The sequence below is a fragment of the Callospermophilus lateralis genome, chromosome 7, assembly GCF_048772815.1.
Source record: "Callospermophilus lateralis isolate mCalLat2 chromosome 7, mCalLat2.hap1, whole genome shotgun sequence".
Taxonomy (NCBI): Eukaryota; Metazoa; Chordata; class Mammalia; order Rodentia; family Sciuridae; genus Callospermophilus; species Callospermophilus lateralis.
The window spans coordinates 128,982,673-129,005,926 of NC_135311.1; the positions used below are offsets into that span (position 1 = coordinate 128,982,673).

General features: G+C 43.9%; 1 protein-coding gene across 6 annotated transcripts in view; it reads right to left on the reverse strand.

The window, feature by feature from the left end:
- The window catches only part of Cdc42 (cell division cycle 42), a 62,954-nt gene that overhangs the window by 38,165 nt on the left and 1,535 nt on the right, over window positions 1-23,254 (reverse strand). For 2 of the 6 annotated variants that reach the window (XM_076861081.2, XM_076861088.2), the window contains exon 1: window positions 6,143-6,229. The gene's annotated coding sequence lies outside the window, so the exon portion shown is untranslated. Of the gene's footprint in view, window positions 1-6,142; window positions 6,230-18,764; window positions 18,871-23,254 lie in introns of those variants that run through there. The other 4 variants (XM_076861083.2, XM_076861082.2, XM_076861086.2 and 1 more) reach the window with 3 other exon arrangements.

Genomic DNA, 23,254 nt, shown 5'->3' on the forward strand with positions numbered 1-23,254 from the left:
GAGGCTGGCTTTGAACTCAAGATCCTTCTGATCCCAATGAGATTATAGGCATGTGCTACTACACCGAGTCCAGATATTATTCTTTAAAAAAAAAAAAAGTATTCTTTTAATTTTCCTACTCTTCTTCATCTGCTTTTAAACAGATTAAAAAACAAACCAAAAATATTACAAATAAACTGCCTACTAAGAGAACAAATGGGGGGGCCGGGGTTCAGCAGTAGAGCACTCCCCTAGCATGTGTGGTAAGTACCCTGGGTTTGATCCTCAGCACTGCATAAAAATAAATAAAGGTATTGTGTCCAACTACAACTAAAAAATAAATACTTTTAAAAAATTCTTTAAAAAAAAAAAGAGAACAAAGGGACTGAGCTTAAATACTGCTTATTCTTTCTTCTAAATTTATGTTCTTCTCACACTCAGTTTAGCACTAATACAGTATTCCTTTATTCCACCACAACTTCTTCCTCTGATTTCACTTGTTCTTCCTTTGAACTGTTCTCTGACAGCTTTTCTCTTTTCAGTAACAAATACTGATAATCTCTTCACTGAAAGGATAGCTTTATAGCTAACAATAGATGGCTTTAGACTGCCACCTGGGAGGAAGAGGATGGACACAGGTGTGCCTGAGATACTGATCCCCCAGCTCTCCTGGCATACTGAGTCTCCTCTGGCCAGCAAGGAACAGCCTCTCCATTTACCCTAGGGTGGCATACAGATACCTTTCTATGGCTACTTTGATTTGAAAAGGGTTGGGAAGCATTACTCTAGAGCATATACTGCACAAAAATAATGCTGGTGAATTTCTCCTACACCCAATAGTTTAAGAAAAAGGAAATAAATTCAATGTATTCCTTGAAGAATAGCAATAATTTTCCAGGATGGCAGCTTAAGTATTAGTTATTAACATTTCTCCCCTGAGATTAGAGATGTGGCTTATTTTTACTTCATTTATTTATTTTGGTACTGGAGATTGAACCCAGGGGTGCTCTCCCATTGCACTGAACTACATCCCTAGCCCTTTTTTATTTTGATACAAGGTCTTGAACACTAAGCAAACTTTCGATCTTCCTGCCTCAGTCTCCCAAGCAGCTGGAGTGGGCTTAGAGCATAGCACCACTATGTATAGCTAGTTATGATTTATTTTAACAAAAAAACCAGAAAATACTTTTCAAGTTGGACCACTAAATGCCAACTTTGTATTTCACCTCTAAGCTTTCATAACCAATATGAATTATCCTGATCATAAACTTAAACCATTCCTCAACCAGAGCAACGGGTTTTCAATAAAATGTCATTTAAGTTCAAAAGTAAATTCATAAGCTAAACTAGAACTTATGATTATTACTAAGGGAAGCAATAGCACTTTAATAACTTCAAACAATTCACTAGTTCCTCATAAGGAACACAGACAAGGAGGTGATTCTACACCATAAGCAAGAAAGCATAATTCCTTTAAACGCCAAACAGAGCTGGGCACAAAGGTGCATGCCTATGATCCCAGAGGCTCAGGAGGCTGAGGCAGGAGGATTTCAAGTTCAAAGCCAGCCTCAGCAATTTAGCAAGGCCCTAAGCAACTCAGTGAGACCCTGTCTCTAAACAAAATACAAAAAAGGGCTGGCGATATAGCTCAGTTAAAGCACCCCTGGGTTCAATACCCAGTACCAAAAAAAAAAAAAAAAAAAAAAAAGGCAAGCATAATTTCTTTAAAAGTCAAACAGGCTTCAGATTCATTTTCAAATTAAAATCCTTGCAATTCTTACATGGCCTAAAAGAAACCTGGCTATCCTTCAGTAGAGGGGAAAAAATAATGCACCCAACATTGTTTCTGAAATACCTTACAACATCACCATAGCAGTTTCAGTTTCAAAAAGAATGCTTCAAAACTTAATACACGCGGGGCTGGGGATGTGGCTCAAGTGGTAGCGCATGCGTGCGGCCTGGGTTCGATTCTCAGCACCATGTACAAACAAAGATGTTGTGTCCGCCGATAACTAAAAAATAAATATTAAAAAATTCTCTCTCCTCTCTCTCTCCTCCTCTCTCACTCTCTCTTTAAAAAAAAAAAAAAAAACTTAATACACGGGGACTAGGGATCAGCGGTAGTGCACTTGACTGGCATGTGTGAGGTTCAATTCTCAGCATCACATATAAATAAATAAATGAAATAAAGGTCTATTAACAACTAAAAAAAAAAAAAAATCAAATTAAAAAAAAAAAAAAAACATGCTGGGGCTGGGGCTCAGTGGTAGAGTACTTGCCTGGCATGTATGAGGCACTGGGATTGAACCCATACAGCACCACATACAAACAAAGATGTTGTGTCTGCCGAAAACTGAAAAATAAATATTAAAAAAACCTCTCTCTCTCTCTTTAAAAAAAATAATAAAGTCAATAATAGGTTAAAATAATTTTTTTTCTAAAATTTCAAGGAGGAATACCATTTTGGTGGCAAGAGATTTGATTTCACCTCATCTAATTAAGCAGTGAAAACAATGTTCTGAGCAACTAGTGAAGTATTCTGACATCTGGGATTTACAATAGCAGCAATGGCAGACACAGCTGAGATGGCATTAATAAAAATTGTTTTAGTAAAAATCCTTTGGACTAAAGACATGAGCAAATAAAAGTAGAAACTCCTAAGAGACAAAGCATAACAGAACCAAAAATGTGATATTGTAGAGAAGCAGCAAAACTAAGCTGTTGTTAGGAAATAAAGAAATAGAGGAAGATAAGGAAACAAATGTTAAATCAGAATAATTTTTAGGAGAATAAGAGAGCTAATCATCAAAAGAGTTTCTAAATGGTGGCAAATTGTCCAGATAGTGCAGCTGCAGAAAATATAGGACTTAACAGATGGAGAAGGTAAAGCAGAGATTAGTAATCACCACTTCAATGGGCCCAAATATGGATATAGCTGACCAAGTACAAAACTTGTCTCAGAAAAAATAGCACGAAGGCCTAGGAAATATTCAGAAAGAGAAAATGTTAACACTCTGACATCACCAAATTCATTCATTTGATAAATATTTCTTGAAATCTATTATGTGTCTGGCAATATTCTAGGTGCTAGAAATCCGGGATGCCATACCAAGATAAAGCCCCAGTCTCTTGGAATTCACATTCTAACAGGGGAAATTACTAAATATATTTGGAAGAAAACACTGAATAAGCATTATCATAAAACAATGGAGACCTTTAATATATAGGTATATAAAGAGCTGGTTATGGGAGATAAGTGAACACAATATTAATCCTCCCTCCCTATCAGACAAAGTCTTATAGCCTAAAGTGATTATTGTCTTCCTTATCCTCTAGGGATAATCAATAGAGAAATTCATTTAAAATGTATCTACAAAGAAAAGTACAATTTGATTTTTACTTTTAAGAAAGCCTGTCAATATTACAATCCAGGGGCTGAGGCTATGGCTCAGTGGTGGAGCACTTGCCCAGAATGTGTGAGGCACTAGGTTTGATCCTTAACACCACATAGAAATAGAATAGAGGCATGCTGTCCATGTACAACTATAAAATTAAAAAAAAAGAAAAAAAAATACACACACACACACACACACACACACACACATTACAATCCAGACCAGGCAAAGTAATGGTACTTCAAAGTTTCCCAAATTTGACAGCTATTGGATCAAAACATTTTATTAGTGTAACTTTGTAGTATAAAAATAACTACAAATGCTTCCCTAATATACCATACAATTATAAGTGGAAAAAATATCCCAAAAAAGCAATATAAATCTTGAAGCAAAAACTTCAATATTTGGTCTTGATGGGCATTAAGAATCACACTAATTCACACCCACATATTACTCTAGGCTGCAACATTTGGTTTAGATTCCTAAAAAATAATTTGGTTTACTAAGCATGGGTGTTGGCCATAATATGAAAACATATTTTAGGGGTAAGGAGAAGATTTGATCTTTCAGGCCTTAAAGAAATTAATGGGGGCTAGTGCTGTGGCTCAGCGGTAGAGCACTTGCCTGGCATGCCCCGGGCCCTGGGTTTGACCCTCAGCACCACATAAAAATAAATAAATAAAATAAAGGTATTGTGTCTAACCAAAAAAAAAAAAAATCGTAAAAAAAAAATTAATGGAAAGCAGCTCATTTCCCACCCCGCCACCGCCCCTGTGTACTGGAGACTGAACCCAGGAGCACTCAGTCCTTTCTATTTTGAGACAGCATTTTACAAAGTTGCCAAGACTGGCCTTAAACTTGTGATATCCCTGCCTCAGCCTCCAGAGTAGGACATGAGACACCACACCTGGCTAGGAGCTCATTTTTAATATTTGATTACCAATCTCTTATCTTCTTGTCTCAGTCTAAGTATTACAAATCCAAATTATTGTTAATATAAGAGACAAATGTGTGTATATATAAATCTGTTGCAGAAGACTCAAGAAATAGATAAGTGTTCCAATTTTATGCTTCTAAAATATGATACCATGTTAACAAATGTATTTCAAAAGATCCAAGCTCCATACCTATCCAATCTTCTGTAACACCTACATATTACAGAAAGCTGATTTCAACCTACCACTCCTTTTAAGTGTTTCTTAACAAGTAATCTGTTCTCTATATACAAATGAGTAACAATGGGAAAGCAATTGTTCCAACAGGAGCTACCCTTGATTATAAAGAAGCGTAATATAATTGGATCTCACTTGCTTAAAAATGTTAATATTACTCGGGGTTTCTTTAATTAAAAATGCAAAATTCATTTTTAGTAACAACACTAAAGTCCCCTGCAAACAAAGATTAGGCATAAAAATAACTGGTTCTCTTTTCAACATATCCTGGCCACAAAGAGGGAGCTTGAGTAGACTTGGGCATATTCTCTACATCAAATAAGTCATTGAGAAGTCAAAGAGTCTAGGAAAGCCATTTTGGACCAAGGAATTGCTCCCTCAAAGTTGACTGGGGACCTTAAAGTTAACGCCTAAGCCACTACAGATGGTGTGTCTTACGTTTTATTCCCTGGCACAAACTAATTCTGAAATTTTTTAACCTTCGTGGCTTTTAGACACATTTGAAGCGGCCAAGAACGCAGATACCAGGATTTCAAAACCTCATGTCTGAATACGATGTGTTTGGGAAGCCGGCAGAACGGGCCCCTGGGTGATGGCCCGACCAAGTCCGGAGGAAGCTGTCTTAACTTGGTGAGCCCCTGACTTGTAGGAGTTAAAACTCTCACCCCTTATATACTGCGATGACGTAATCTTCCACACTGCATTTCTCTTGGACTTAAGGGGGAGGGGGGGGAACGAACAAAGAAAATTTCCCCCTAGCAAGGGGAATTAAGGAAGCGGCCGACGAGGGTTTCGGGAGGTGGTTAGGTAACTCCCTGAAAGCGAAGCCTGAGCTGAACAAGAGCAGAGTCGGAGAAGCAAACGGCAAGACCAGGAACTCAACCCAAGGCAGGAGTCGGTGCAACTGGGGGCGCCGGGCAGAGACCCGCCCTGCCCAGCCAAGCACCGGGCTGGAGGCCGCGGAGCGGCGCCCGGCGGAGGCCCAGCGGGCTGCCGGGCGGACCCTCCCCGCCGCCACTTCCCCGCCGCGGTCGCAATTCCGCTCCCCTCCCCCGCCCGCCGCAAAATGTCCGCGGCGGCGCCCCGCGAAGCAGGAAGTCCACTCCGGAGCGCAGCGGGCAGGACCCAGCCCCCGAGCTCCGAGAACCGGCCCCAGCCCGCCCCGGCGCCCAAGCGCCCGCAGGCGGTCCTGCGGCCCAGAGCCCGGCATCGCGCCCGCAGGACCTCGGGAGCCCGAGGGCCGAAGGGAGGGGGAGGGGAGCCGGCGGCTGGATGGGTGTGACCCCTTCCTTCCGCCGCTGCCGGTGACAGCCCGGCCCGGCCGCGCCCTCAGTCCGGCACCCCGGGCCCGGCCGCGCACCTCCCGCAGGCGAGCGCCCCACCGCGACCCCTCCCCTCAGCTCCCGCAAAATCCGGACCCGCGCGAGCCCGGGGGCGCACGCGAGCCCGGCGCTGCCCAGCGCTCTATGCCCCCTGGCCCCCTGGGGCCCTAGAGACCCGACGCCCTCGAGAACCGAAGAGGGCTGGGGGGACCGCGTGGGGTGACCGGACGGTGGGGGAGCCGCTCTCGCTGGGAGCCTCAGGCCCCGCACTCACCTCAGCTTCTCCGCCGGGGCGTTGGCAGCGCTGCGCGGGGTCTCCTCGGCTGCCGGACAGGGGCACGCACCTGACGTCAGCACGCAGGAGACGCACGGTTGGGTGCCCGCGGAAGTGGGTGGGACGAGGAGGTAAAAGAGGCGGGATCGGTCCGGGGAGGGGCGGAGTCTGAGTCTCTTCCCACCGGCCGGGATTGCGGCGGTTAGCCCGCCTCCCACCTTCCCAGCAGTGCTCCGCACCTCTTTCCTTATGATTGAGTATAAAGCGCTGACACTAACGTTTGTTTTGAAACTTGCAACCTCTTGAAGCAAAGAATTATCCCCTTTGCTTCTGAGAGAGTAGTGACTTGTCCGAGATCACTGCAAGTGGATGACTTCCTGATAACTCCGGGCGTACGTTCAATCCGCTCGGCAGGAGAGGTGAACACCGCTCTTATCTCTGCCCAGACCTCGATGTCCCTGGCTGCAGCCACATGAGTTTGCTTTTGGGTTGGAGACTTCCTCCCTTCCCAAGGCCTTGCATTTGTTGCTCTGCCTTCCTCTTTTTCCCTGCACCTCATATGTCCCTGCCCTCCCTGATCATCCTATCTTGGTTTTTGTTTTTGTTTTCCTGGTACCGGGAATTGAACTCAGGGGCGCTCAACCACGGAGCCACATCCCCAGCCCTATGTTGTATTTTATTTAGAGACAGGGTCTCACTGAGTTGCTTAGTGCCTCACCATTGCTGAGGCTAGCTTTGAATTCCTATCCTCCTGCTCAGCCTCCCCAGGCAGGCGCCACCCTGTTTGCTTATTATATATATATATATATATATATATATATATATATATATATATATATATATATATATATTTTTTTTTTTTTTTTTTTTTTTTTTACGATTAAGAGAGAGGGAGGGCTGGGGATGTGGCTCAAGCGGTAGCGCGCTCGCCTGGCATGCGTGCGTCCTGGGTTTGATTCTCAGCACCACATACAAACAAAGATGTTGCGTCCACCGAAGACTAAAAAATAAATTTTAACATTCTCTCTCTCTTCGGCGGACGTAACATCTTTGTATGTGGTGCTGAGGATCGAACCCAGGCCGCACGCATGCCAGGCGAGCGCGCTACCGCTTGAGCCACATCCCCAGCCCCTATATATTTTTTTTTTATTATATTTATTCACCTGTCTTCCCTGACACTGTGCAAGCTGCGGGAAAATAGAGATCTTCCCTTTTTCATTCACAGATGCATTCTAATGATGGAGAACATAACTTATTTTAATAATATTTCACATATTTGGCCAAGAAAGTCTCCTAACTCCAACATAGCTGATCTAATAGTCATGTGGTTTTTTTAGGTGTACATGGACACAATATATTTTATTTGTTTATTTTTATGTGATGCCAGGGATCGAACCCAGTGCCTCACACATGCTAGGCAATCTTTCTACCACTGAGCCACAATCCCAGTCCTAATAGTCATGGTTTCTTTTGTATTTTTTAATTACAAGAGCAACTACATTTTTTAGTGTTTACTACAGGCCTGATGCTAACAGTTTTGCATGTGGTAATAGATTATTTATTTATTTATTTGTGTACTGAGAATTGAACCCAGGGATGTTTTACCATTTATTTTGAGAGAGGGTCTCACCAAATTGCTTAGGCTGATGAACTTGAAAAATCCTCCTGCCTCAACCTCCCAAGTAACTGGGATTACAAGTGTGCAACCACCAAGCCCAGTAATAGTTACTAATTTAATACAACCAACCAGTGAGTTAGGAAGTATCACCCTCGTTTTGTGGATGCATGAATTGATTCTCAGAGGCATTAAGAGACTTGCCTAAGGTCATCACAGTAGGCAGTGGCAGAGCATGGACTTGCTCTCCAGAGTCTGGCTCTAGTTGACAACTATGATATCACACCACCCAGCATATATAATTTTTTTAAGTTTTTTTTTTTAGTTGTAGTTGGAGATAATACCTTTATTGTATTTATTTTATTTTTATGTGGTGCTGAGAATTGAACCTGCATTTCACACGTGCTAGGCAAGTACTCTACCGCTGAGCCACAATCCCAACCCACAGCATATTTATTCTAAAGAAATCATAAGCCTGGGCTGGGGATGTGGCTCAAGCGGTAGCATACTCGTCTGGCATGCGTGCGGCCCAGGTTCGATCCTCAGCACCACATACAAACAAAGATGTTGTGTCATCCGAAAACTGAAAAATAAATATTAAAATTCTCTCTCTTTATATTAAAAAAAAACTGAAAAATAAAAAATTTAAAAAAAATTCTCTCTCTTTCACTCTCTCTTTAAAAAAAAAAAAGAAAGAAATCATAAGCCGGTCTGGGATTGTGGCTCAGCTGTAGAGCTCTTACCTAGAGCGTGCAAGGCCCTGGGTTCGATCCTCAGCATCACATAAATAAATAAATAAAGGTATTGACAACTACAACTAAAAAATAAATATTAAAAAATATATTTAAAATGGGAGTTCATATCCCACTTGAATCAAAGTGTGAAATATAATATATCAAGAACTATGTAATGTTTTGAACAACCTACAATAAAAATTAATTAAAAAATATATATATATATTTAAGGGACTGGGGTTGTGGCTCAGTAGTAACGTGCTTGACTAGCATGCGTGAGGCACTGGGTTTGATTCTCAGCACCACATACAAGTAAATAAAATAAAGGTCCATCAACAATTAAAAAATACTTTTAAAATATATATTTTTTAAAATAAATCATAAGCCTCTGTGTAGTACCACATCTAATGATACCAACTGTGAACATGTTGGTATACATGTTTCCACAGTATGCATTTTTCTATGGATATACATTTATTGCAGAAAAATAAAACTGTAAGCTCCTTCTCTCACTCAAAAACTACACTATGGACGTCTTTCCAAGTCAAATAAAGCATCATTTGTAATGGCTACTTCTACTATGTGGGCATTACAATATTTACTCAATCTCCTACTGTTGGAATTTAGTTTGGGCTATTGTAAAATTCTTTTTCATTGCTGGTAATCAAACCCAAGTCCTTCTCCATACTAAGCAAATGCTCTGCCCCTGAGCTGCACCACCTCTAGCCCAGGCTACTGTAATTTTTGACTATCATAAATGTATAAGCTTAGTTTCTTAAACCACAGGGGGATGTGTGTTTCCTTCCACAAGGTACTGCCCTTTCCTTCATCCCATGTCACAAAATCCCATGAATGTTCCCAAACAAAATCTGCCCTTTCCCTATCGGCTCTTAGGCTTTTCCTGCCTTTATTCTGAGGACAGGAACTCACTTAGCACTTCGTTAGGTTTTTGTCAGTCTCTCCTTGACGTTTCACTGACCCCAACTAGAAAGGTATTACTATTTGACCCCAACCTCTGCTGTGCTGCCAGCCCAGACTCCAGCTTCTCTCTCCTAGTAACTGGGGAGCCGCCCGTGAGCCTCCAGCTCCCCTTTGCCTGTGGTTCGCATTCCAATATCCACATCTCTCCTGGAGGAGCCCCTGCCTCCACTCTCAATCCAAGTACCACTAGAAGAGAAGACCCTGTCCCTATATGCAGGGATAAACATGTGACTCAGGCTTGGCCAATCAGAGCACTGTAGAAAGACCCTTTGCCGCTGCATTTCAAGAACTGGCATGTGATCCAATAAGCTCCAATTATGGAACTTGGACAGAACTGTCTAGTTCAATGGATCTATTTGCTGGGAGCTGTGTGATGGTGGCACTACTGGCAGCCAGCTTCCCACAGGGAGGAGAGAGTCTGCCTGAGAATGAGACCACGGCAGAGGGGGGGAAGCAGAGCAGAGAGACGAGATGAGATGTAAAACCAAGTCCCAGTAACCTTGCATGAGCCACTGGGTCCAGTTTTGCTTGAGTTTTTGGTCACATGAGCCTACAAATTCCCTCTGCTGCCTGAACCAGGTGGAGTTACGTTTCTCTTACAATCCAAGATTCTGCAATCCAAGATTCTGTCCCCCAGGGGCCCTGTGTAATATGTCACTACCCTCTGTGCAGAGGGCTCCCAGATCTCTACCTCCTCCAGCTCCCGTTCTCACCCCCATTTCTAAATCCAAGCTTCTCCGAGGTCCCACGAGCATCATCAAGCCTGTCCTCCATTCCTATCTTCTGCAGGTGCTACAGGACCTCTATCTGTACTTGGCTCCTGTACCCTTGACATCCAAGGGAACCCAACCTTTTCTGCCTTGTAGACTCCATGTCCATGAAACTCAGGTCCAGTCTCTAGAGGCTTCCTTTTAGAATCTGTGCTTTAATTCATTTTACTCAGGGAAACATTCACCTTCACAGATCTCAGCTCCAATGAGTCATTCCTTGGTTTTCTCTTTTGTCTTCAGAAGAAGATTCAAACTTCTTTAGTTGGGTATATATACTGGGCCTCCGCAGTCTGGCACCAACTTGCTATTCTAAGTTCTTGCTATTTCCCTTTGGTATTAGCCAGGGTTCTTCAGAGAAACCAACCAATAGGATGTAAACAGATGTAAAGATCCATTGACAGGCAGAGAACTGGCCTATGTAATTACAGAGGCTGGCAAGTCCCAAGGTCTGCAGGATGGGTGGGCAAGCTGGGGATCCAGGACAGTCAAGGGTTGTCATTCCAGTCCAAGTTGAAAGGCCTGAGACCCAGGAGAGCTGATGCTTAGACTCATTGTTTGAGCAAGGCACAGTGGTGCGCACCCATAATCCCAGCAGCCTGGGTGGCTGAAGCAGGAAGATTGCAAGTCCACGGCCAGACTCAGCAACTTAGACCCTGGCTCAAAATAAAAAATTAAAAGGGCTGTGGATGTAGCTCAGTGGCAAAGCACCCCTGGATTCAATCCCCAGTACCAGAAGGGAAAAAAAGAAAGAATTCATGTTTTAGCTTGAGTCTGAAAATGAGAAAAATTTTTTTGCCTTACTTGGGGGAGCGTCAGCCTTCATGTTTTATGCAAGCCTTCAACTGATCAGATGAGGCTCGCCCACATAAGGAACAGCAACCTGCCTTGCACACTCTCTTCTAGAAACATGCTCACAGACACTCCCAATACAATGTTTGATCAAACATCTAGGCACAGATCAAGTTGACATAAAAGTAACCATCACACCTTCCCTCACACAGCTCGACTGGATTTCTTAGCATTACACATACAGGCACCATGATTTCTTAGCTCTCTGCCCCTGCTCTTGCTTATCTAAAACGCCTTTCCTGCTCACCCATCCTATCCGTCAAGTCCCACTCTCCTTCCCAAATGGACCATACCTTTCACCAACACTGACCCTGTGTCCCCACTCCACCAAACTCCAATTCTTCTTTCCTTCACTGAGTAACCTGGGTCTCAGCTCGGAAGCCTCCTGGACAACCCCTGGCAACCAGTCGTTTCAAGATTTTGTATTTAAAGCATACCATACTGGAATCATTGGTGTCTACACCAGCGGCTGCTTGAGAGAAGCCTGGAGCTGCATTCCGTGCCAAATGGCAAAGACCACAAAGCCGCTGCCTTCTATCTCCTGGAACCTGCCAAGGTTCACTAAAGGGGAGGAGGATCTACCTCAAAGACGCAGTTCTCTGTTGTCTGCAGTTTTAGAATTTATGTGAGAAAATCCTAATTTAAGGCTTTCAATGTGATTCATAGGCAGTAAAACTAGAAAGAAAAAAGGATGAAGAGATTATCCTAAAAACCGAGCTACTGGCCACATCTAAAGGGGGTTATAATCCAGAAGGGAGGGGGAGGGGGCGGTGTTGGCAACATCCATGAACTGGGTGATGCATGGGTATTTGCTTCATAATTATTTGTTATACTTGGGCGTTTTATGTGCTTTTCTCATGTGTAGTAATTCATAAAAATGAAAGTTAAAAATAATAGCATTGTGGGCTGGGGCTGTAGCTCAGGAGCAGAGCACTTGCCTAGCACGGTGTGAGGCACTGAGTTCAATTCTCAGCACCACATAAAAATAAACAAATAAAGGCATTCTGTCCATACACAACTATAAAATTTTTTAAAAAATAATAATAATAGCATTAAGACAAAATCTCTCAGCTGGGAACTGTGGTGAACCCCTGTAATCCCAGCAACTCAGGAGGCTGAAGCAGGAGGATCACAAGTTCAAGGCCAGCCTCAGCATCTTAGAGAGGCCCTAAGCAACTTAGGGAGACCCTGACTTAAAATAAAAAATAGGGGCTGGAGATGTGGCTCAAGTGGTAGCACACTCACCTGGCATGCGTGAGGCACTGGGTTCGATCCTCAGCACCACATTAAAATAAAATAAAGATATTGTGTCCACCTAAAACTGAAAAATAAATATTTTTTAAAAAATAAAAATAAAGGGCTGGGGTTGTGGCTCAGTGGTAGAGTGCTTGCCTGGCACATGTGAGGCACTGGGTTTGGTCCTCAGTACCACATAAAAAAATAAATTAAAAAAGGTATGTGTCCATCTGCAACTAAAAAAAAATTAATAAAAATAATGTCTTGCTAAAAGGCTAATATCCTTGCATCAAATCTGTATCAATAAGTCCCGAGCTGCACCTTCATCCTGACTGCTCTGGCTGCTCATGGGCCAGGCCCTGCAGCGATCCCCAGTCTGCTGCTGGGACTCCAGAAATGTTCCTGTTTGGTGGCCATACTTTAAGGGGCTCTCATGAGGAACTCCTTCTTGTGCAGCCCCCTGCTATGTCCGTGTTCCATATCATAATGCTTGCTCAGAGACCTGAACCCTTGTTGGAGTTGAAGAAAGGAGAGGGGGCTGGGGATGTGGCTCAAGCGGTAGCGCGCTCGCCTGGCATGCGTGCGGCCCTGGTTCGATTCTCAGCACCACATACAAAAAAAAAACAAAGATGTTGTGTCCACCGATAACTAAAAAGTAAATATTAAAAAATTCTCTCTCTCTCTCTCCCACTCTCTCTTTTAAAAAAAAAAAAAAAAAAAAAAAGAAAGGAGAGGAACTGACCAAACCTGTTTCGTTCCTGACTTTTCTCTAACTGGTCCAGGCTTGCCTCCCTCATCTCAGTTACACCTCTCCAGTGCAAGTGATCTGGGTCACTGCAGATAGGTGGGTGACTTGGGACAGGGGAGGGAAGGAAGTCTACCAGTAACAGAATTCCATCCCCATCCCTGCAAGGTTTGGTAAGAATCCACAGCCAGGTGTGGTGGTACACACCCGTAGTCTCAGAAACTCAGGAGGCTGAGGCAGGAGGATCCCAAATTTGAGGCCAGCCTCAGCAACCTAGTGAGACCCTAAGCAACTTAGCAAGACCCTATCTCAAAAAAAAAAAAAAAAAAACAGAGTATCATATGTCACAACTTCAGCTTGAAAACAATCTAGAATTGCTCATGTTGGCTGGTTGGTCAGGAGCATGTTGTAGTCTATATTCAATAGTTAGTGTATCTTTCGTGCTCAGTGCCTTGGATACAAAGAATGACATTCCCCTCTTATTAACACCTTCAATGGATTAATGGATTTCCCCTCCCTTGGGATAAAATCCAAAGCTGTGACCTACAAGGCCCTCGGCAGCTGGCCCTTGGCCATCACTCCATCCTCAAGTGGACCACGCACTCTCTGGGCTCCAGCCACACTGCTCTCTTCAATGTCCTTAGACATCCTGAGTTTATTATGCCTGCTTCGGTGACTCTGCACATCCCTGCTGCTTTCTACCTGCAGATCTTTGCTCAATGCCATCTCTTCAAGAAGAGCTTTTCCAACCACTATCACCTCACGCTGCCTTTTTTCCTTCCTCAAGTTTATCACTACCTCCATATTGTCTCACTTCTTTAGTTTTCTTAGTATCTCTCTCCTCCCACTAAAAAGTCAATTCAGGGGTTTCCTTCACCACTGGCCCCTCAGTGCCAGAACACAGGGCACACTGAATATGTCTCTGTTGTGGAAATACAAGGAAATGAAAACCCATGCGTTACTCAAGGAATTAAGCTCTCACAGTGGGACAAACAAGATTTGAATCTTTGGACAGATGTAGGGAATAAGGAAAGCAGAGCACTCACAATAGTCACAGCTGCCGCTTATTAAGTTCTTCCTGGGCTTCAAGCACTGCTCTAAGTGTTTAATATATACCAGCTCACTTGAAATTCACCAGAACTCTGAAATAGGAAACTGATCAACCAAAATCAGGCATGGAGGCTTGGTAACATTTGCCATCATACAGCTGAAAGGCGGAGGAGCTGGGATTCAGACTCACAGGTGACCAAGGAAGGTCTTCCCAAAGGGGGAAGGTTTGATCTGGGTCTCAAGAAGGTGCCCAGACTGGGTAAGCCAGGAGAGGGCACGCCATCCTGGCAGAAAGAACTGGCATGTCCAGGTGTCCAGACATGGAAAACGGGATGCTCGACATCGTCTATCCAGCACAAGAAGCCACATATGAAATGATCCCATTGGTTCAGAAACAGGAAACTCTACTCTAGGGCAGTTAGAAATGCAGAAATCATATTAAAAAGCAGTTCTCTCTCAGGGGATTAATGGCTGGAGGAAGACATGAGGAAATATTCAGATTTTTGTTATTGTTGTTGTTTTTATTTTGGAGACTTGGTCTCACCATGTTGCCCAGGCTGGCATGGAACTCACAAACTCAAGCAATCCTCCTGCCTCGGCCTACCAACGGTTGGGACTACAGGCATGTGCCACTATGTCTGGGTCAATCTTCTATATTTCGATCTGGAAGGCAGCTATACCAATATGCCCACTTCTACAAATTCATTGAGCTGTTAAGATTTGTGTACTTTACAAGAGGCATGCTATATTTAAATTGTTAAAAAATGAAAGATCACCACAGCAATAGTAATGACCTAAAAAACAAAATGCTTGTGATTCGCCAAGATGTAGATGTTTGGGAGTCTTGACGAGATTTGACTGTGCAAAAGATAATCCTAGGGAAAAGGGAGGCAGGGGGAATGGGAAGGCAGGACAGGATCTGTAGAAATCAGGACTGAGAAGATGAGGCTGGCTTGGCAGAGGGGCTCGGAGGAAAGAGCAAGATCAGACAGATGGGGAAGAATGACTCAGTTCTCCCCTCACCAGGCAGACTCAGGTACGAGAGTACTTATTGAGGTCTTCTGTTCCTCCAGTGCTGTGCGAGGATGGCCTTACCTGGGAACGAGACAGGGACAAAGCCAATACAGGAACTGAAGCTCAGAGAGGTGACACAACTTGTCTGAGATCACACACCTCATAAGTGGAGAAGTGACCACTGCTAGGGACTTCTCATTTGTGCTCCTAAGACAGGGCTCCAAAACACTGTGGGCCCAGCCGGGGGTGGAGTTTGGAGGGAGGAAGTGCAGGAGGCCCAAGCTGTTTTGGTGGTGGTGGTGGCTTCCTGCCCAGGAGCCACACCCAGCTTCAAAATCACCACTCTAGGCACTCAAGGTTGTTGCTAAGCACCAAAGGGGCCCTTGAGCTTTTAAGCAGAGCCAGCCAAGGGCAGTTAACCTCACCTCACTGCAAGGTCAGGTGCTAACAGAGCAGGAAGCAGCCTCCTGAGTGAAGCCTCCCCCACCTATTTTTGTTTTATTTTTACCTCCATCCCCAACCCACCCACAGGAATTAGTGGTCCCATTCTTTGTTCCCTCCCCAACATAACATTTAATAGTCACCCATTTACTACAGTTAATTACGTTCACTAGAAAGAAAAGCCATAAGTCAGGCAGCAGCCACGTGTCCCACAAATGTCAGGCTGTGTGCTGAGATCAGCCCTGCGCAGGCCCTATGTCAGATGACAGAAATGCAGATTCCCTCTTGGAGGAGCTCACAACCTGCCAGGGGACAGAAAGGGGAGGGTGTGCTTAGTGTAATACCCAGAACAGGGATGGCACATCGGGTACATAATGCATACATGCTGAATGAACAGGGACTGAGAGAGAACAACAACTAAGGTGTTACTGGAACGCATGGGAGGACCTCAAATGTAGGTTCAAAGCAGAAACCAAAGAAGGCTTCATTAAGGTCACCAGGTCCATATCATAAAGAACGAGGGGCCCGGGTACAGCTCAGGGTAGAGCAGTTTCTCAGGACGTGCGAGACCCTGGGTTCAACTCCTAGCACTGAAAAAGAAAAGACAGGCAGGCTGGCCGGCACGGTGGGCTATGCTGTAGTCCAAGCTACTCAGGAGGCTGGGCAAGAGGATCACTGAGCCCAGGACACAATCAATTCCAGGAGTTGAAAGCCAGCCTGGCATTATAGTGAGATCACAACTCAAAAAAAAAGAAAGAAAGAAAGAAGGAAGGAAAAGAAAAAAGGAATAGGAGTAGGCTGGCAAAGACGGGGGAGGTAAAGTGGAGGGACATTCTGGGCCAAGGGAAAATGCCCAATAAATGCACAGCAGTGGGTGGGAAGAAAATGTTTAGAAGAACAGTCAGGCCATTGTCAAGGGCCTTGCACTGAGCTGCCTATGGAAACTGACCACACATGATATTCCTGGGAAGGCCAGCTGCACCAGAGTCCTCCAGCCACCTCCCCCATCGTGATGGACTCCTCGTGGCCTCCATGTCCCCTGGAGCTGGCTTCTTCCCAGCAGCCAGGGCCTGGCACCCACTCACTGCTCAGGGAGTAGCTGCCCAACAGATGACATGTTTTTCCATGGCACCAGTAGGTCACTAGGAATCTCAGGTTACTTGTCCTCCCAGCACCGGCTTTCACTGCAGCCACCTGGTAGGTGGACATTTCTTCATTACCCTTCTCCTTCCACATCACTCGCACATCTATAAGTTCTCGATTCTTTAGAATCAGGGTCTGGATTGACTCAAGAACACACAATCGACTGGCTACACAGACATACCAGAGCCACTCAGGGAGGGGCACTAGGTATGGGGAATTTCTCTACTCCTGAATTCCAAGGGTCTCGAGACATTGGAGTTGGTCCACTCTGACATTCAGATAGTGTGGCCTATAGCAAAGGCATGAGGGGCTAGGGCCAGAAGAAATGCAGATGAACTCCAGCCTCCCCACTTCTTGGTTTATTAAGAAATCTCATCTGGAAATTCACTTCCTTGGAAAAGAATTGGTATCCAGGGGCTGTTGGGAGAAACTAATGATGGTTTCAAAACATGGAAACTGAGTCCTGGCTCTGTCACTCACCTCTCTAAACCTCCCCTGTGCTTCAAAGGTGTGACTCCATGCCTAGATCCTGACCTTGCATTTCCTATTGGAAAGCCGAACAAGGCGACATTAAACAGCTGCAAAGTAAAGAAAGCAAATCTCTCTATATTGGTAAGCAAAAGACCTCTAAGTCTCACTGGGCAATAAAGAAATTTATGGCACTGGAAGTACTGAATGAACATCACCAAGGACTGGGTTATAGCTCAATGGTACAGTGCTTGCCTAGCATGTGTGTCACTGGGTTTGATTCTTAGCACCACATATAAATAAAAGTCCACTGACAACTAAAAAAATTTAAAAAAAATAAATATATACCAAACATGCTTATGAATTTTGTGTAAATAAAACAGTTATATAATGTGTGTGTGTGTTTCTGCTCACATATGATTTTCTGGAAGAAATTAATAAAAAATTAATATAACAAGCTAATTAATTTTTACTTTTATACCATACTCTTGTATATTATTGAACTTTTTTATCCACAGGCAAATATTTCTTTCACCTTTAAAAAATGTCAGTAGGGCCAGGCGCAGTAGTGCACACTTATAATTCCAGCAGCTCAGGAGGCTGAGGCAGGAGGATCACAAGTTTGAGACCAGCCTCAATAACTTAGCGAGACCCTGTCTCCAAATAAAAATAAAAAGGACTGGGGATGTGGCTCAATGTAAAGTGCCCCTGTGTTCAATCCCCAGTACCAAAAAAAAAAAAAAATAGTACATAGTTCAGTGGTAGAACACTTAACAAGCATGTGTGAGGTCCTGGGTTCACACCTCAGGACAGAAGAAGAGAAGATGGGAGGGAAAGGAAAAGAAAGAAAAAAGTCAGTGATTAAGGGTCATTTTTGATTTGTCAAGTGCCTTGCACTGAGCTGCCTATGGAAACTGACCACACATGATATTCCTGGGAAGGCCAGCTGCATACTCTGTGTATGTCAATAAATGTTATTTTTCTGGAATATAGCTCAGCGGTACAGCACATGCCTACCATGCATCAGAACCTGGGCTCAATCCCTAACATGGCCAAATAAATAAATAATCTAACTAAAGAGCTTAGAAATATGTTATTTTAAATTGTAAAATAATTGGGGCTGGGGATGTGGCTCAATTGGTAGTGCGCTCGCCTGGCATCCGTGCGGCCCAGGTTCGATTCTCAGCACCACATACAAACAAAGATGTTGTGTCCGCCGATAACTAAAAAATAAATATTAAAAAAATTCTCTCTCTCTCTCTCTCTCTCTCTCTCTCTCTCTCCTCTCTCCTCTCTCACTCTCTCTTTAAAAAAAGTTTAAAAAAAAATAAAAATAAAATAAATTGTAAAATAATAATTTTGATTGATTGATTGATTGTACTGAGGCTTGAACCCAGGGGTGCTAAACCACTGAGCCACATCCCCAGTCCTTTTTATGTTTTATTTGGAGACAGGGTGCCACTTAATTGCTTTGGGTGGCCTTGAAGTTGTAATCCCCCTTCCTCAGCCTCCAGAGCCCCTGGGATTACAGGCATGTGCCACCACCCCCTGCTTCTAAGAGCTTCTTAAGACTTACCAGAGCCCGGCATGGTGATGCACGCCTGTAATCCCAGTGGCTCGGGACGCTGAGGCAGGAGATCACAACTTCAAGGACAGTTGAGCAACTTTGTGAGACCCTGTCTCTAAAGAAAAAATAAAAAGATTTTAAAACGCTGCTTCTAGAAAACTACACACTTCCATAAAACTGGGTTTTGTATTTGTATTCTAGCACCTAGAACACTCCTGGAGGCAAAGGAAGTACTCAATAAGCATCAGCAGAAGACATAAAAGTGCCACACCGAGCAACCAGCCTCAAAAGCCATTTCTGAATTGGCACCAAACTTGTCACAGGAGCAGATCTACAAGCCCAAGAACCAAGACAGAGGCAGAAAGGTTCCTCTAGACTGGGTTGAGCTGGGGAAGCAGCTGCTGTTTACTCAGTCACCACCACAGCCACTGCTCTGTTTCAGTTGTCAGTCAAAACACAGGTCTCAGAACACAGAAAAGCAAGCGTGACCTCTGTTGCAGGCAGAGCAGAATGGAACAGTGTCTCAGCTTCACAGGGAGGTGTCTGCCCAAGGACAAGCAGCAGCCCAGAGGGAATGGAAATGGAGAAGGAGCAAGTGGGACAGCTCTGCCTAAGTGCAACTCACCTCTTGTGACCCTGTTTATCCCTTTCTCAGTTTTGTTCAATTTAAATCCTGTTTTGAAAACAAAGGCCACAACTGTTCCTGTCTCCGCTCAGTGAACACGGCCATAGTTCTTACCGCCAGGTCACACCTACTCCTGAGAATCTTACCTTACCAAACACTGACCGTGGTGACTACCACAGGACATATTATTATCAAGAACCAAATTTTAATACTTCAAGAGCGTTCCCAACAAGTTATGGTGGGGTTTCAGAAACTTTCATGTCATGTCATCAAAGTGAGAATCATGAACACTGAAAATTAAAGCTGATTACCTCTTTGGATACAAAAAAAAAAAAAATTAAACATATTACAAAGTACAAAAGAAGGAGGCATCTCGTAGAAGAAAAACAAACTCTTATTCCAAGCAGCAGGACACTTGTCCTAACAAGAGGGCAAACAATTCCTTCTGGAATTTACAGTCCCAGGAACTAAAGTTGCTCCAGCCAAAAGGAAGTCCAGTCACGGGCTTTGAAGGATTCTTATTTCAACTAGTCAAAATCAAGCTCAAAGATGGAGGTTCAGATTTCCCAAAGCCAAAGTTGGATTCTACAACAAGAGAAGCTCTGCTTTACTTCTCACAAGCAGGCAGAGAGCCAGTGACTCTGACTCCAGGTTGACCCCTCAGCACTTGAGCTCTGAGCTTCTCAGGCTGCACAGCCTGGAACTGCTCCTCACCAGCATCTCTCCTTCATGTGACTATCAAAATCTCAACCGCTGTTCAGCAAGCTCCTGAGATGTCTGAGGATGTCCTGGGCCCAGCTGCAACCTCTCCCTGGAGGTTGAAGGGTTGAGGGAACTGCTTTGTGGCACAGCAGTGAGGTCCTCAACAGTGTTCAGTGAGGGTCTCTGGAGGGAGTCCAGCAGGTTCCCATGGAACCGGAACCCAGGAAGCCAATACTAGGATGGCTTCTAGCTCTTTGGCTACCGTCTCAGTTGGTGGTGAGCTCATTTGATCACTCTGTACTTCTTTATCTGCAGCCCTAGGGAAACGTCAGTCTCCATTCTGGAACTCTGCACATATTTCAGACTCCCAGGCACAATTACAAAAGTCAAGGTCAGCTAAAACAAACCAAAAAGATCCACCCTGATCTTGTCCAGACCCAGGTTGTGTAAGCTTTCCAAATTTAACAAGGTTTTCTTAAAAAACTACTAGAAATTTTATTTTTGTTTTCTTTTTGCTGGATCGACACAATTGAGAAAATGTGCGAATGGTTTGACAAAATGAGAAACAGTTTTGTTTTATCGTTGAGGAGGCGCTGTACCAGGGATTGAACCCAGAGGCGCTTAATCATTGAGCCACATCCCCAGCCTTTTTTAAATTTTGAGACAGGGTCTCACTAAGTTGCTTAAGGCCATGACAAGTGGCTGAGGCTGGCCTTGAACTTGGGATCCTCCTACCTCAGTCTCCCAAGTCGATGGGATTAGCAGCACTTGCCACCAACTCCAACAAAGAGAAACATGGATTCTTTTTTTGTTGTTCTTTTTAGTTATATATTATAGTAAAATCTGTTTGGGTATATTTATATAAGCACGGAATATATCTTATTCTAATTAGGATCCCAGTATTGTGAATGTATACAATGTTGAGATTCACTATGGTGTATTCACATATGTACACAGGAAAGTATAATAAATCTGACAAAACTATCTTTCCTATTGAGAAACGTAGATATTTTTTGTTGTTAAGTATTTGTAGTTGTAGATGGATACTTTATTTTTATGAGGATCGAACCCCGTGCCTCACATATGCTAGGCAAGCACTCTACCACTGAGCTACAGCCCCAGCCCCAAGAAGAAAGATTCTTAACAGCATAAAGAATGAATGACCTTGCATGCACTTCCTGGCATTCTATCTGACATTAGGCTACAACAGTGAGAATCATATACACAAACAGGAGTGGGACTTTAAAATCATGGGTGCTTGCTTCTTCCAGCCATCTTTACAAAACATTTTTCAGATCCATAAAACAATTGATAAAGATGTACCAAAACAGAGAAAAACTCCCCATCTACTCTACAATCTGTTCTACCTTCCTACAACTCTCAGAGCTGCTTAGAAGAGCAGGGGCTAAGGCTAAAAAAACAAAACAAAACATCCCTCTCTTTAGGATCCTCCTCCTCCTCCAGTACCAGTATAAGGGAGCCTGTCAGAATCCTAGCAGTGCAGAACTCCCACCCTTTGGGTGTACGACAGCCCCAGGACTTTCAAACAGTTGTAACGGAAAGGGAGTATAGCACACAGTAGTCCCAGCTACTAGGGTGGCTCAGGCAGGAGGATCACAAGTTCAAGCTCAAGGCCAGGCTGGGCAACTCAGTGAGACTCTGTCTCTAAGTATAAAAAATGAAGGGCTAGGGATGTGGCTCAGTAGTAGACCATTAGCCTAGCTTACATGCCATTCAATCCCCTGCCTCAGTCTCCCAAGTCGATGGGGAAAAAAAAAGTGTTCAAATGACAGAAATTTCTGAATTCTCACATTGGGGTATATCCAATACCACCATTACCATGACCCTTTTTTTAAAAATATTTTTTAGTTGGTGACAGACCTTTATTTCATTTCTATGTGATGCTGAGACTCAAACCCAGTGCTTCACACATGCTAGGCAAGCGCTCTACCACTAAGCTACAACTATAGCCCTACAATGACCCTTTCTAAGGTTCATCTTTTTCATGAACATACCTCCCAGAGTTCCATAGCAGGAGTGTTGATATTTAGGATCCCTCTCACCTCAGTCTCTCAAATCTGTTTCCTGGACAACTGACAGAGGTAAGCACTAATCAGTTGCCCTACATTTACTAGTTCTCAGCGCCTAGTTACCTCTTCTCTAAAAAGTTTCCCTGACCTATTTTCTAATGGCCTTAAACTAACCTTAAGGTTATCAAATAGTTTGTTTACTTCTGAAAGACCTTGTAGGTTGGATATTCTGGGGAGTATACCAGCCCTCATGTAATCTGGGGTTTCTGCTCAGTCAATAGGGTACTCATCCCCAAATGTAAGTTGTTACCAACCTAAATGATGAAAAGGGCGGTGCTGCTGCAGTTTGGATGTGGTTTACCTCTGAGGGTTCACGGTTAGAAGCCAGGACCCCAGTGTGATATTAAGAGGTGGGGGGGCTGGGCACCATGGTTCACACCTATAATCCCAATGACTCCAGAGGTTGAGGCAGGAGGATCATAAGTTTGAGTCCAGCCCCAGCAACTTAGCAAGGCCCTGTCTCAAAAATAAGGAGCTGGGGATATGGGAAGTCATTAGGCTACTGGAAGTGATGCCTTGGGAAAAAATGGATATTGACCTTCTGGTGTGAATTGGTTGTTCTGGAGAGTGAGCTGTTGTAAGAGAGAGATTGGTGTCCCCCTGGTCTCTGTTTCCTGTCTCAACACGTGATCTCTGGATCCTGCACAATCTTCTGCAGCTGTAATGCCATCCACCAGGAGGTCCTCAGCAGAGGCAGTGCCATGCCCTTGAGCCTCCAAAACTGAACTGAATAAGCCTCTTTCTTTATAAAGGACCCAGGCTCACAAATTTTGCTATGGCCACAGAAAGCAAACAGGTACCTTGACTAAAAAAAGAAATATCCAGTCAAGGAAAGCAAAACATTGAGTACAACTGAAGCGATCAACAGGTAAATGATTAAAAGTATTGGCAAACATCGATGTTCATAGCAGCACAATTCACAATAGCTAGACTGTGGAACCAACCCCGATGCCCCTCAATAGATGAATGGATTAAAAAAAATGTGGCATTTATACACAATGGAGTACTACGCAGCACTAAGAAATGATAAAATCATGGAATTTGCAGGGAAATGGATGGCATTAGAGCAGATTATGCTAAGT